Raw genomic sequence first — 13,801 nt, forward strand, 5'->3', positions numbered from 1 at the left:
GAAGCTGTCATGTGGCACCCACTGCAGGGCGGCCTTGGTGCTGCCCAGAAGCAGCTCCTCTGAGGGGCCAGGGATGGAGGAGCCAAGCCCTAGGTGCTCCTGTGCTTAACCCTGGCTTGCTCTGGGGGAGGGGCCCTCTGAAGTCTGTCTGCCCCCTGTCAGGAAACTCCCCCTCTGCCACCACCTCTAGAGCTGCGCCCACCAGCTCCCACCTGCACACACAGGGTGCCAGGGTAGGAAAGCCCCACTGCATCTGCCAGCCCTTTCAGACTCCTGCTCCCACTGGCCTCTGGCTGTGCCCACTGGGGCAGCTGCACCAACAAAGCCCACATGTCCCACCACTCAGGGGGCAGGACAGAGCTGGGTAAGCCACAGGGATCTGGAGTCAGTGTTACACACTACACTATTATATACAGACATATACACATTCACATGTATCTATTAATGCCTTTAGTAAATTTTACTTGAAAAATCTATGTTGTAAATTTGTATGAAACGAGTAAGAAATCCATCCAGGAATAGTGACAGATTTTCCTTATGCTGAACCACTTCCTCATGTCCACCTGGATATGCCTTCTGGGAGAGAAAGCAAAACAGACCCCCCAGCACATGTCTTGTCTTTTTCCTCCCAGGTCCTCACAGCTCCCTGATCACCGACATCAGGGGGATCCCAATTTGGCTGTGTGGCATCGGGCAACCCCACACTGACAAAGACGCGGGAGCCGTGGAGCAGGCTGCATAATGCAGGCTGCCGCTGCGAGCAAGATCCTGACCGTTTTTATTGGTGGAATAATCATAGAGCATCAGCTACGTGCGTTAGGAGGACAAGGAGAAAGGATGGGTGAAACTCGGGAATGTCATCAAGGGCTTGGGGGGACATGAGTCTGCTGACTATGTTATCAGCTTGATGACCAAGTGTTGTAATCGAAAACTGGACCCCAAACCCCCGGCCATGTTTCTAATCTTATTAAGAAGGCATTCCACTGATCAGCCTCTGGGGTCCCTTGTCATACATCAGTCCTCAGCGCCCAGGGTGTTCCCGGTCCTATCTCTTGATGCACACCCTTTCCAGAGTGATCCAGCTTTCTGCTCTTGATTGGTATGAAAGTCACCTTGTAAGGTTTGGCTCATATGACTGTGACTGGACCGTTCTGACCTTGGTATAGGAATGCAGAACTGCAGGTAACCGTAATGGTGGCTGAACGGGCCACTGAAGTCTGGCAGACCCACATGGTTGAGCCCCAGGATGTATGTGGGCGTGTTACAAACGCTCAGGTCTCGCCCAGATCCAGCAGCTCAGAGTGATGAACAGGGAGCCTGGGAATCTCTTCTTCAACATGCTCTGCATGTGAGGCTGACGCACATCCAGGTGGGAGTCATGGTTTTGACCTGCTGCTAAAAGTGTGATATGAAAGCAGCACATCAGCACCAGCGCTTTTATAAACACAGACTCTCGGGCTCTGTTCTAGACCTTCTCAGTCTTCATAAGCATCCCAGTGACTCCTCGGCTCACTGAAGTGGGACTCTTTGATCTTTGTGTCTTCTCCACGTGGGGTCAGACTGTGCAGTGAGTGGGGCTTTGGTCTGATCAGGTCACCCAACAAATATCATTTACATAATATCACCTCCCAGATCTATTTCTCAGTTTACATATTTCACCTGTGCTCCAGGCTTGTCTGACCTTTGCCACCATCACTGTATTTTCAGTAACCCTCAGCTTCAACTCTCCTAATGAACACCTCGGATGCCATTTCCACAAATGTGCTACTTCTGAAGCCTGCTCGTGTCACCGAGGGCTCCACATCTCCACTTCACAGTCTGAGATGTTGGGTGGCATCCTGACCCATCTTTCTCACAACCCAGATGTTACATTAGGAAATGCTGTAAAGTCCATCTCTAAATATATCCAGATGCAAACACTTTATGTTACTTTCCTCATCATACCCCATAAAGCTACCAAATGTTCCATCTTAGAACCTGTGCTAGTTTCCCACATCTATCTTCCCACCTATCACCTTCACCTCTTGATTCTGCACAGCAGCCAGACTGAGGCTTCCAAAAAGAGGTTGCACCATGTCAATCTCTGCCCAGAAAGGTCCGGTAATCCCACATCTTACTCAGAGAAAAACCAGTCTTCAGTGACAAGAATAAATATTTGGCAGTTATTTCTTTTTAGGAAAATACATTTAGATGCACAATATTTTACAATTATTTCACAATATTTTACAATTATTTCATGATGGTTTGAAATAAAAACCATAAAATCTTTAGTTAAATAACCCCACATCTGGACTGAATCATGGTAGTATAGATATTTTTTAGAAATTCCAGTGTAGGGCCTCCCAGGTGGTGCAAGGGGTTAAGACACAACCTATGATGCTATCCTCAGCCACTGCAGCAAGACTTCGATCCCCGGCCAGCCAGGGAGCTACCCACATGGTGCAGCGGACCTCTCCTGACTTGCCTGCTGCTCCCCTCAGCAGTGTACTTCAGTCAATCTGCCTGTTCTGTTCCCCACTCTGTTTCTGGTGAATCCTCTCACTCCCCCGCTTCTGGCCTGTACCCCAGTTCTTGTATACATAAATAAATAAATCTTAAAAAATAAAGAAATTCCAGTTTATCTATTCATCAGTAAAATGCATTTCACAATGTCCCCAAAGAAGAAGCTTCCTGTGTGTCAGGAGTTGACAGTGTCATCACACCTGCTAGGAAGTGGGTCACTTGCACAGTCACTACTAGATTCCATCAGACCTGCTGTCATACTGAGGCTTCCCGTGAACAAAGTACTACAAGTGGTCATTGCCAGACCAGCAGGAAGACGGAGCTCACTCCTGACACCAGACACCACCTGAATCCTGTACTTATGTTCCCTTGTCATGGTGCTGAGCCTTGGTGCTATTAAGCACAATGAGTTTTCCTTAATGAATTTTGGGAGTTAAAGCAAAGGTATATTACCTGGCTCCCTCAATAATTTACTATCTCTCCAACTTTTTAAAAATTATTGATGAGACTATATAAGTTATAGATTCACTGGCTAGGAAGACACAGTGACCTCTTAGGTCAAACCCTGGTGTTTACCCATGAGGTTGGTTTCTCTTGGTCTCTCACCATGACCATCATCTATCTGTCAGCAGTGCCCTCAATGTGGAGTTTCAAATGCTGTCATTGCTATGTCTCCTGGCTGGATATAGATTATTTCCCCTCATTAAAAATATTTAATAATGGAGCAATAACGTGCTCAGGGTGTCCCCGGTGGTGCAGCGGGTTGTGCACAGTGCTACGAAGCTGTCCACAGCCTATGCAGCGCAGGTTCAATTCCTGGCCCACCAGAGAGTTATTGACATGGCATGGCAGACCTCTCCTGTCTCACTGCTGCTCCCCTCAGCAGTGCTTTCAGTCCGTCTGTTTGTTCTGCTCCCCACTCTGTCTCTGGTGAATTCTCTCACCTTCCCGCACCTCTGGCCTATACCCTATTTCTTGTATAAATAAATAAATCTTTAAAGAAAAAATAATGTGCTCAGTCTTTGTAAAGTCAGCATTGAATAATTTCTCTCTCTCTTTTTTTGAAAGATTTATTCATGCACAGAAGAACCGGGGCACAGGCCAGATGCATGGGAGGTGAGAAGATTCACCAGAGCCAGAGCAGGGAACAGAACAGGCAGACTGACGAAATACACTGCTGAGGGGCACAGCGGGCGAGACAGGAGAAGTCTGCCATGCCATGTGGGTTGCTCTGTGGCTGGCGAGGATCGAACCGGCACTGCAGAGGCTGCAGACAGCTACACAGTGCTGCGCTCAACCTTCTGCACCATCAGGGAGGCCCTAATTTCTCATTTTTCACAACCATTTCCTGCTTGCTGCTGTGCTTTTCTTCTGTCACCTTCTTCCATAACTGTGGTCTCTTTCCTTCAAAGGAGGAATGAGCCTCCAATTCTACCCCACAATGTAAATTATTGTTCACAGCTGAAGTCAAAAGAAGAGGTGAATGTCTGTATGGTGAGCTGAGCCACTAATAAGTGGCCTTAAGATCTGAAGACATGAAAATCACCATCATGAATGGAAACTGAATGGCTTCATCAGCACTATCCCCAGGGCCTCAGGGATCAAACCCCTGACCCACACTTACCTGCAACCTGAGTGTAGCTTCCTCTTTGTCCTCCTGTGGGATGAATCATCATGTGAGACAAGGGAGGAGTCAGCCCGTGCAGTCCTAAAGGAATCTTCTAATCCTGGAATACTTTGACTAAAGACCCAGGTTAGGACTGGGAAAAATGAAAAAAGGAAGTGCAGGGACTGGACCAAATGCCTTCTGGGCAACATGTGTATGGATGGTACTTCCCATTAACCAGGCAGGGCAAGTTCTCCCTCGGACTTGAAAGCCCTCAGTGGACAAAATCCCCCCAGTCCCTTCCCTACCTGAGTGCTTCTTCCTCCAGATCACAGCTGCAGCCACTGCAGCTCCAGTGAGCACAGCTCCAGGGAGAACCAGGTCAGCAATGATGCTTTTGAAGTTCTCAGAAGGGCTCCTGATTCCCTTGAGAAGAGGTCCTGTGCCCAAGTCCCCCTCCTTACCCCATCTCAAGGTAAGGGGCTCCAGCAGCCCCTCATGCTGCACATAGTATGTGTCTCTCTGCTCCTCTCTAGAAGGCACCACCACAGCCAACCACTTCTGGAAGCTTCCATCACCTGCAGGCCTGGTGTCCACCCAATCCATGTCCTGCATCAGATCTTCCCCATTTCTCTGCCAGTTCAGGCTGATGTCCACAGGGTAAAAGCCCAGGGCCCAGCACCTCGGGGTGACCTCATGCTCAGAGATGGGGTTGTGGGCCACATGTGCCCTTTGGGGGTCTGAGTGGGAAGAATCGGAAATTTTATGGTTTATATTTTCTCCATGGACACTGAAGCAGCTTCATGACGATCCTCAGAATGGACAGGACAATATGCTTGGAAGAAGGAAGCACAAACCCCAGAAACCAGCCTGGTCTGGGAGTCCGGGAGAGTAGGTGAGAGCCTGGGGTAGGATGCGGGTCTCTAAGCATTTTGTTGCTGACTTGGGTGGAGGGTAATGACACAGACAGGCAGGAGTGAGATCTCCAAAAATGCTCTCTGACTAAAAATCAAGATCTTGAGGGAGAAACTCATTGTTCCTAAGAAGACTGCCAGTGAAAAGGATCCTATGCAGGGTGATTTCAGGGGGTGGTCTCCCCTCTTTCTCAGGAGAAACTGGATTCCTTAACTGTCCCTCAGAAAAAATAGGAGCCACTGGACCAGTCTCTACTACAGAGTTTTGAAATGTGACAGACAGCTCCTTCTCTGACCAGAAGGGGGCGCTTTTCTGACCATGATTCCGTTTTCCCTGAGGGGTGTAAGCCTCAGGGAGATGAAAGACTCCTCAGCACCTCTTACTTCTGAGCTGCAGCACCTCCTTCCCCATCTGCAGGAGTCTTGGGAGTCACTCCACGCACCTGCCCTCCAGGTTGTTCATTTTGTGCTTTGCCCAAACTTCCTCCTCCACTATAGCAGGTGCCGTAGCCTCTCGAAATCACTGTGGAATGGGATCTGTGACCTTCCCTGGGCAAATATTGTTCACCATCCTAGCTCTGATTGTAGTAGCTGCGCAGGTCCTCCAGGAGCCATGTAGGGGAGCTTTGAACCTCTGTGCCTATTGTCTTGGTTCTGTATCATTGTCCAGATCCTCCTGTCCCATCTGCTCTACCCTGGGCTCCAGCACCTCCACACTGTGACCTGGAGAGTCGCTGTCAAACCGCCTGAACTGTGTGTGTCGTCCATGTAGCCCACGGCGATGTACTGGGGCTCCTTGAGGCTGGGCTGGGAGGTCTTGGTGGTACAGGTCAGAAGCGTGGGAGGGTGAGAGGATTCACCAGGGACAGAGTAGGGAGCAGAACAGGCAGACGGACCGAAGACACTACTGAGGGGAGCAGTGGGCGAGACAGGAGAGGTCTGCTGTGCCATGTGGGCTTCTCCCTGGCCAGCGTAGAATTGAACCAGTGCTGCAGAGCCTGCAGACAGCTTTGCAGTGCGACGCTCAACCACTGTGCCACCGGAGGCCCTGGGAGATCTTGGTTTCGAAAAGCCTTAGATAGTGGGAGCCTGGAGGCAGGAAGGGGTGAAAGCCAGGCTGACCCATCTCCCTGGGTCCTGAGTCCCAGGAAGATGGGGCATGAGGGGAGAAAGTGTTCAGGGAAGGAGGAGCCTCCAGAGCTTGAAAAGGGGCATCAGGTGGAGAAGGAGTGGGTCTCAGGGAGACAGAAGAGGGAGCTAGTGTGGGAGGGACAGAAAGGCACTAGGACTGAGAGGAACCGTGGGGGGACAGAGGGGCCTAAGGCAACAGCCTCCACCAGAGAAGCCTTTTCTCTCCCCATCCTGCACTCACCAGCCTGGGCCTGGGACACAGCCCTGGAGAGAAGCAGCAGGAGGAGGTTGGGGGCCCCATGACCAGCACTGCTGGGGTCTGGGGAGCTTCTGACTCTAGGCTGGTGGACAGAGATTTAACTGGGGGCCATGCTGATTGGCTTCTCTGGGAACCTCCAGGCACTGGGGACTGAGAACTGGGGGGGAGTCACAAGTGTCCAGGGTCCAGCACAGGTGGTGGAGACAGAAGGGAGGCTAAGGGGGCAGTGGGGTATCCCCAACAGTAACCTTCCTGCCCTGGACACAGCCCTGGGGCCTGGAACTATGAGAACCAGACTAGGGCCCTGGGGCTTTGCTCTGCCCCTCTTCTCCTCACCCAGAGCTTTGTCACACTGTCTCCCCGATTCCAGGCCCAAGGACTGGGTCAGCGCTTCTCAGTCATTTTCCTTTCAGAATCTGCATAAAGTCTTACAGATACGTGAGGACGCCAAGTATACTTTTGTTTATGAGGTATTACTACCCCTATTTACCACCCTAGGAATAAAGCTGTGTTTAATCATGTAACTATTTCATTTAGAATAATATGTATAACCCAATGCATGTTAACAGAAAGTGTTCTTAACAGAAATAATATTTCTGAAAATAATCGGGGCAATGAGAAGAGTGGATCTTTTGCATTTTATATTTTTGCAATTGTCTTTCTTGTCTGTCTCATTAGAAGACCTTTGCATTTTCATATTTTCTTCTCCATTTGGTCTGTTGTTCTGGTTGAAGTCTATGAAAAAATACACACTGCCTTACTATAACTATGCAGACACTGCCTTACACAAATATGTTGAAGTAGTGTTTTCAGACAATTTGAAATATTCCACTTTGATACTACATTAAAACTATACAGGTGGTGTTTTGGTATTTTCTCCAAGGTTAATTGCAAAGTGAAACCTGAAACAGTATCATTGAATATTTCTTATTCTGTTACATTTCCATAGTGTTCTTGTAGAAATAAATTCTGGCCTTTTATCCAGGCAGAGGAAGAACAATCGGTACTTCAGGAATGGTGAGGTCAGCAGCTTTATTATTCATGTATGAGGTCCCAGACCTGGGTAGCCCCATAAGGTTTGAGCACTGGTTTAAAGACCAAGGGCATTTGGTTTGTTTCCAAAGCTTAGCTATTGTAAACAGTGCTGCTATAAACATAGGGGTGCAGGTGCTCTTTGGAATTAATGTTTCGGTGTCCTTTGGGTAAATACCTAGGAGTGGAATTGCTGGATCCTATGGAAGCTCTATGTTTAGTAGGTCCAGAAATCTCCACACAGCTCTCCATAGTGGTTGGACCAGTTTGCACTCCCACCAACAGTGCAGGAGAGTTCCTTTTTCTCTACATCCTCGCCAACATTTGTTGTTGCTAGTTTTTTTAATATGTGCCATTCTCACTGGTGTAAGATGGTATCTCATGGTAGTTTTGATTTGCATTTCCCTGATGACAAGTGATGTTCAACATTTTTTCATATGCCTGTTGGCCATTTGCATTTACTCTTCAGAGATCAAGAAGGTGTGGTACATATACACCATGGAATATTACTCAGCATTCAAAAAAGATAAACACATGCAATTTGCAGCAACATGGATGGCGCTGGAAGGGATCATGCTCAGCGAAATAAGCCACAAAGAAAAAGAAAACTACCGGATGGTCTCACTCATAGCAGGAATCTAGAAAACTTAAATAAGGGACCAGGAAAAAGAATAACTATAAGAAAGTGAAAATCAAAATCAACAAACAACTATGAACCAGAGACACTCTATGGGGGTTGGGGGGCGGGGAGGGGAGGGATTGGGGTCAAAATAAGGGGGTTCCAATTGTATGGGGAATATAAAAATAAAATTTATTGTAAAAAAATCAACAAAACAAAACAAAACAAAAAATAAAAACCAAGGGTTCCTTTTATACACAACTGTGTCCATATCTCTTACATTGATAGTGATGTGGTTTTTGTGGTCTGTGGGTTTAGAATGTGGGGTCCTTGGGGTCACTCTGGGAAAGGTTTCACCAGAGCTCCTATTTCAGCGACACATGGAGAATTCTCCAGGCGAGTTTCTCCACGGGACAGAGACACTAGTTATATTTAAAGGGAAGGTTTATTACTGCAAGAGACAGAAGAGTAAGACACTTACATAGACACAGGTGGGCAGGAAGAGCTGCTCCGAAAGGGACAGGTTTGCTGAGAGAGGCCTGTGTGGTTGCAGGCGAGCGGCCTTGAGGAGAGCTGCCTCCACTGAGGGAAGTCAGTGAGGAGAAGCCTTGGCAGGTACAGGTCATGGCAGGCAGGGAGGCTGCTGCCCTGCGGAGAGAGATATCTGTCACAGGTGGGCAGAGGGAGAGCTGCCCCAAGCTTGTGCAGACTGCACTGATATAGTCCTTTTCTGTTGGGAGGGGCCACTCCTTGTAAGCTTTAGGGTTAGTGGCTGATTTGGGATAACTTTGCAGAATCTGAAAAAGACCTGAAATTCCACAATGGGCTCAATCTCCCTATCTTTACCTTTGGATGCACCCTGGGATACCTGCTTGGATGTTATGCTTTGTAATCTAGGCTTTGGCGCCAAAGGATCTTAGTTTTCACAACTGTGTAGTCTGTGCAGAAGGATCCTAGTTTCCACAACTGTGTTGATGGTTATGCTAATCTCTTCTACCCCCATCCTTGTGAGAGCCAGTGTAGGACCAGGATGGCCACAGAGCAGGTTATTTATGATTGGGCAGATGGGGTAAAGGAGAGTCCTGGAGCCCGCATTGGTTTTATTAGGCTTTTATTGAGCTTTACATGTAGTGTGGCAAACAGGTACAGGGTAGGCAGGGGTGCCAGGGGGCCAGAAAGCCTGCAGGCCTCCTAGCCCCTGGCAAGCCTTCACTTTGGGCTTCTCTGGCTACTTTCTCCCCTTTTCTCTTCTGCTGCTCTCCTGCTTCTGCTTCTCTGGAGCCTATCTCAATACCCCTCCCACGGCCCACAGAAGTAAACCAGACAGCTTGCAACAATGTAACAACTGCAGGTGCCCCATCAGGCAAGGCAATCCTGATGGTGGAAGGGCAGAAAAGCCTGAAAACCATTTATCCTACAGCCAGGTTTCTGGTCTTGTGGTGCTTCCTTTCTTCAGTTGTTTTCATTCCTGTCCTCCATCAATAGCATCGTTTTCAGCAGTGCAGGGTCAGGACTGGATACAGTGCAGGTTTTCTGATCCCATGCAGACCGGGTAAAGGAGGAGTCAGAGTCCTCAGTGGGTTTTTTGCAGGTCTTTTATTGGGGTTCACCAGGCATATGGCAGGCAGAGGTGTTGGGGGGGCGGGACGCTGGCAGGCCTCCCAGCCCCTAGCAAATCCTCACTCTATCTGGGCTCTCTGGTGATCTCGGCTTCTCTTTCGGTTTCGGCTTCAGCTTCTACTGCTGCTGCTGGCATCCCCGTGACACCGCCCTTAAAAGCACAGTCTTAGCTCAGCTGAATCCCATCTACCTATGCCCACACCCTATTCCAGGTGCCCGCCATCAGGCATGCATTGAGGACAAGGATCCATCATCTATCCTGATGGCGGAAGGGCAGAAAAGCTTGATATTTTCTTTACCCTACAAGCAGGCACAACCATTTGCTGCAAAGTCCCCAGACAAGGGGCGTCAGGCAAAGGGGGCAAGATGAGGTATTTGAGGATGCCCTTTAAGAGACAGGCCAGCTGGTTTACTGCCCAACGTTGTAGATAAGAGTGCTCAGGCCCTGGCCATGCATCTTAGAAGGGAAAGAGCTGTGAGTAAGCAAACTTGTTAATTATGCCTGCATGGGCGTGTTCATTGTGTTACAGGGCAGGGAGAGGAGCACCCCAGGCCCCGCAAACCTGCCTGCTCTAAATAGGTTCTGTCATCGGCCATATCAAGACAAAACATTCAAGACTGTAATGGAAAGGAAATTGAATACAATTAGTAAACTATATAGAAAAGACAAAGAATATAGTTTCTAAATCCAGCACCCAAAGTTACCCGTCCCCTCATGGGTAAAAGACCACCCGAATGGGATTGGCCCAGAGCGAGGCCCAAAAGCCTGCCACAAATCTAAAGCATCTTTTAGTGGGGACCCACAGAAAAGGATCAGAAATAACCAGACAAGTCTGGAGGGAAAAGAGCAAAATCAAAATCAAGATAAAAGCTAACATTGCTCTCCTCCCCATGGGTCTCTCAACCACATCTGTTTCAGGACCAAAAGGCAAACGCAGTTTCTTCACATGTCTCTCTGTTCCATGTGCCTCCTCCATGTCTCCTTCTGGCTCCATCCTGCTTCATTTCTTCTTCTGTCTCCTCTCCAGGTTCTTCTCTTCTCTTTAGCTCCACCCTCCTTTGGGTGGGGCGAGGGAACATTTTCCTGGGCACCACTCTATTACAATTGCACCTAGACTGGAAATTCTGCTGGAATCTTTATATTCATTTGCTCAATAATATATTTTCTCATCACTCTCTTGCATATTGGTTGGGTCTTGTGCTAAAGTGTGATTTTTTTTTTTAAAGTAATATATTGTTCCACTAAGTTATAAAGTCAAGGTCCATGCAGGAGGCCAAATGCAAAAACCCACCAGGCAGCCCACCTGGGAACAGCCCACCAGGCTTCACTGACCCCCACCTTGGGTCCGTGAAGTCCGCCCGGGGCGCAATAAATTTTCCCTTCCTTTGAGAAAGTTTAGCCTGGCTCTCCTTTTCTTTACCAGGCCAAACCTTTCATAAAGCTCTTCAGTATTCATTACACTGGAATCAAATTATTTATTTTTTTTAAAAGATTTATTTATTTATGCATACAAGAGCTGGAGAACAGACCAGAGGTGTGGGGGGTGAGAGGATTCACCAGACACAGAGTGGGGAACAGAACAGGCAGATTGACCAAAGGACACTGCCGAGGGTAGCAGTGGGCTAGTCAGGAGAGGTCTGCTATGCCATGTGGGTTGCTCCCTGGCTGGCCTGGGAATCCAGAGCAGATTGAGGCTGCAGAGGCTTCTGATTACCTCATAGGTTGCGTCTTAACCCCTTGCGCCACCAGGGAGGTCCCTGGAATCAAATTATTTAAAAAAATTTTTTCACTTTATTTTGCACCACAAATCCCAATAGTAAAAATAGTACTGGAAGTTGTCAAGTTAGTAAATGATGGAGAACAGCAATAGAAAAAGACTGGAAAGGAGGTTCCCCAAGACCAGAAATCTGGCTCACACAAGGAGCAGGGGGTAGAAGGGATTAACACAGCCACTGACACAGATCTAGAAACCAAGATCCGTAGGCACCAAAGCCTAGATTACAAAACAGAAAATCCAAGCAGGTATCAGACTGCTGTCTAGAGCACAGGCCCAAGGGTAAAGATATGGAGATTGAGCCCATGGTGGAATCTCTGGTCGCTTTCAGATTCTGCACAGTTATCCAAAATCAGCAACTACCCCAAAGGCTCACAAGGAGTGGCCCCTCCCCAACAGAAGACTGTATTAGTGCGGTCTCTGCACAGGCTGGGGTAGCACTCCCTCTGTCCACCTGTGACTATGCAGGTGCCTCTTTTCACCAACTCTCTCCTCCGCAGGGCAGCAGCCTCCTGCCTGCCCATGACCTGTATCATGCCTGCACTTCTCTTCATTGACCTCCCTCAGTGGAGGCAGCTCTCCTCAAGGCCGCCCACTTGCAACCATGCAGGCCTCTCTCAGCAAACCTGTCCCTTTCTGGGCAGCTCTTCCTGCCCACCTGTGTCTATGCAAATATCCTTTACTCTTCTGTCCCTTTCCCTAATAAACCTTTCCCTAATAAACCTGAGCAGCCCCGATATAAAAATGGGTTGCCTGGCTGTGGGTTCTCACCTGCGCGCATAAAAGGGACTTATTTGTACTCCACTACAGGCACACACAAAAGGTTAATAAAAGGGAAAGGGACATGAGGAAATGTACAACTCAGGGAGAAAATAGGGAAAGTCTTTAATGCGTCCTACCCTATTCGCCAACCTGGAAACACAAAGGCACTCTCAGAGCTGGCCAAGCGCTGCCAGCTGGCGGAGAGCCAAAAAAAGAGCCCCCCACCAAAGCCCACGTGTCTGGTTTTATACCAAACCTGGCTGCTTAACCCCACCCTCAGGTCCCAGCCACCTTCCCTTGGGTGGTGATGGGATTTGGAGTTCCCAGTGTCTTTGGCTTTGGCCTGGGGTGGGGGTGGAGTCCACAAAGCCTGTATAGAATTAGCTTTAGGACATCCTTTTCCCCGTAAAAAACCTTCCCTTTAAATATAACTATTGTCTCTGTCTCGTGAAGAAACTTGCCTGGGGAACTCTCCACGTACCGCTGAAATGGGAGCCCTGGTGACATCTTTCCCAGAGTGACCCCAAGGATCCCTCACTCCAAACCCACTGACTCAAAAACTCCATCATTAGCATATCATAGGTTATTAGTATTCTTTTTAAAAAAGATTTATTTATTTATGCACACAAGAACTGGAGTACAGGCCAGAGGTGTGGCAGGTGAGTGGATTCACCAAAGACAGAGAGTGGGGAGCAGAACAGGCAGATCTACAGAAATCCACTGCTGAGGGGAGCAGCAGGTGAGGCAGGAGAGGTCTGTGGTGCCATGTGAGTTGCTCCCTGGCCAACTTGTGCTGCTGCAGCTACAGGTCACTTCACAGTGCTGATGCTTAACCCCTTGCGCCACCAGGGAGGCCCCATGTTATTTATATTCTAAAGTAAAGAAGCAATAACATCTTTTAAAAAGGTTTTATTCTAGTAAAGTAAATATTTAAAGCTGTAACCCACGTAACAAAATTATACATGGGACCCGTAATAATTTGTGAGACTGAACAGAGTTTCTGAAAGAAAAATGTCTGAGAATTGCGGACCCAGTCCCTGGGCCTGGACTCAGGGACACGGTGTGACAAAGGTCTCGGAGCAGGAGAGGAGGGGGCGGCAAAGTCCCAGTCTCGGGTGTGGCTGTCTGGGTATCAGTCCCCAGCGCGGGGTGCAGGGCTGGAAGGTGACTGCTGGGGATTCGCCCTCTCCCCTGGGTTCTGCTTCTGGGCTCACAGCCTGGGCGGGTCCTCCTGCCTGGATACTGGTGACTCACCCCAGGGCTCACTCCCCATTGCCTGGAGGTCTCCGGAGCAGCCAATCAGCAGCCCCGCGGCTCCCGTTCCAAAGCCCTCGCCCACCCGCCGGGACTCTGTCTCCCCAGCCCGGGTGGAGGCGCGTCCTGGGGGATGGGGGGCGCAGCCCTCCTGCTCCTGCTCGCGGTGGCCGCGGCCCCGGGGGAGACCCGGGCGGGTGAGTGCGGGTCGGGAGGGGACAGGGCGCTCCCAGAGGCGGGGGCGAGGGCGCGGGCGGGCGTGGGAAAGGCGCGACCTCGCCGCCGCCCTAGTTGTCCCCCCACCTCGGCCCCGCCCCGTCCTGGCCC

The 13,801-nt window shown here is 49.3% G+C and overlaps 1 pseudogene across 1 annotated transcript in view; it reads left to right on the forward strand.

The window, feature by feature from the left end:
• Window positions 1–1,191: 1,191 nt before the first annotated feature.
• Window positions 1,192–13,801, forward strand: part of LOC311188284 (class I histocompatibility antigen, Gogo-OKO alpha chain-like) — an 87,945-nt pseudogene continuing 75,335 nt past the window's right edge. Inside the window, exon 1 of the transcript in view lies at window positions 1,192–1,252. The product of the transcript in view is annotated as a class I histocompatibility antigen, Gogo-OKO alpha chain-like (transcript). The remainder of the gene's footprint in view (window positions 1,253–13,801) is intronic.

Source organism: Talpa europaea (assembly GCF_964194135.1).
Source record: "Talpa europaea genome assembly, chromosome: 2".
In the NCBI taxonomy this organism is placed as follows: Eukaryota; Metazoa; Chordata; class Mammalia; order Eulipotyphla; family Talpidae; genus Talpa; species Talpa europaea.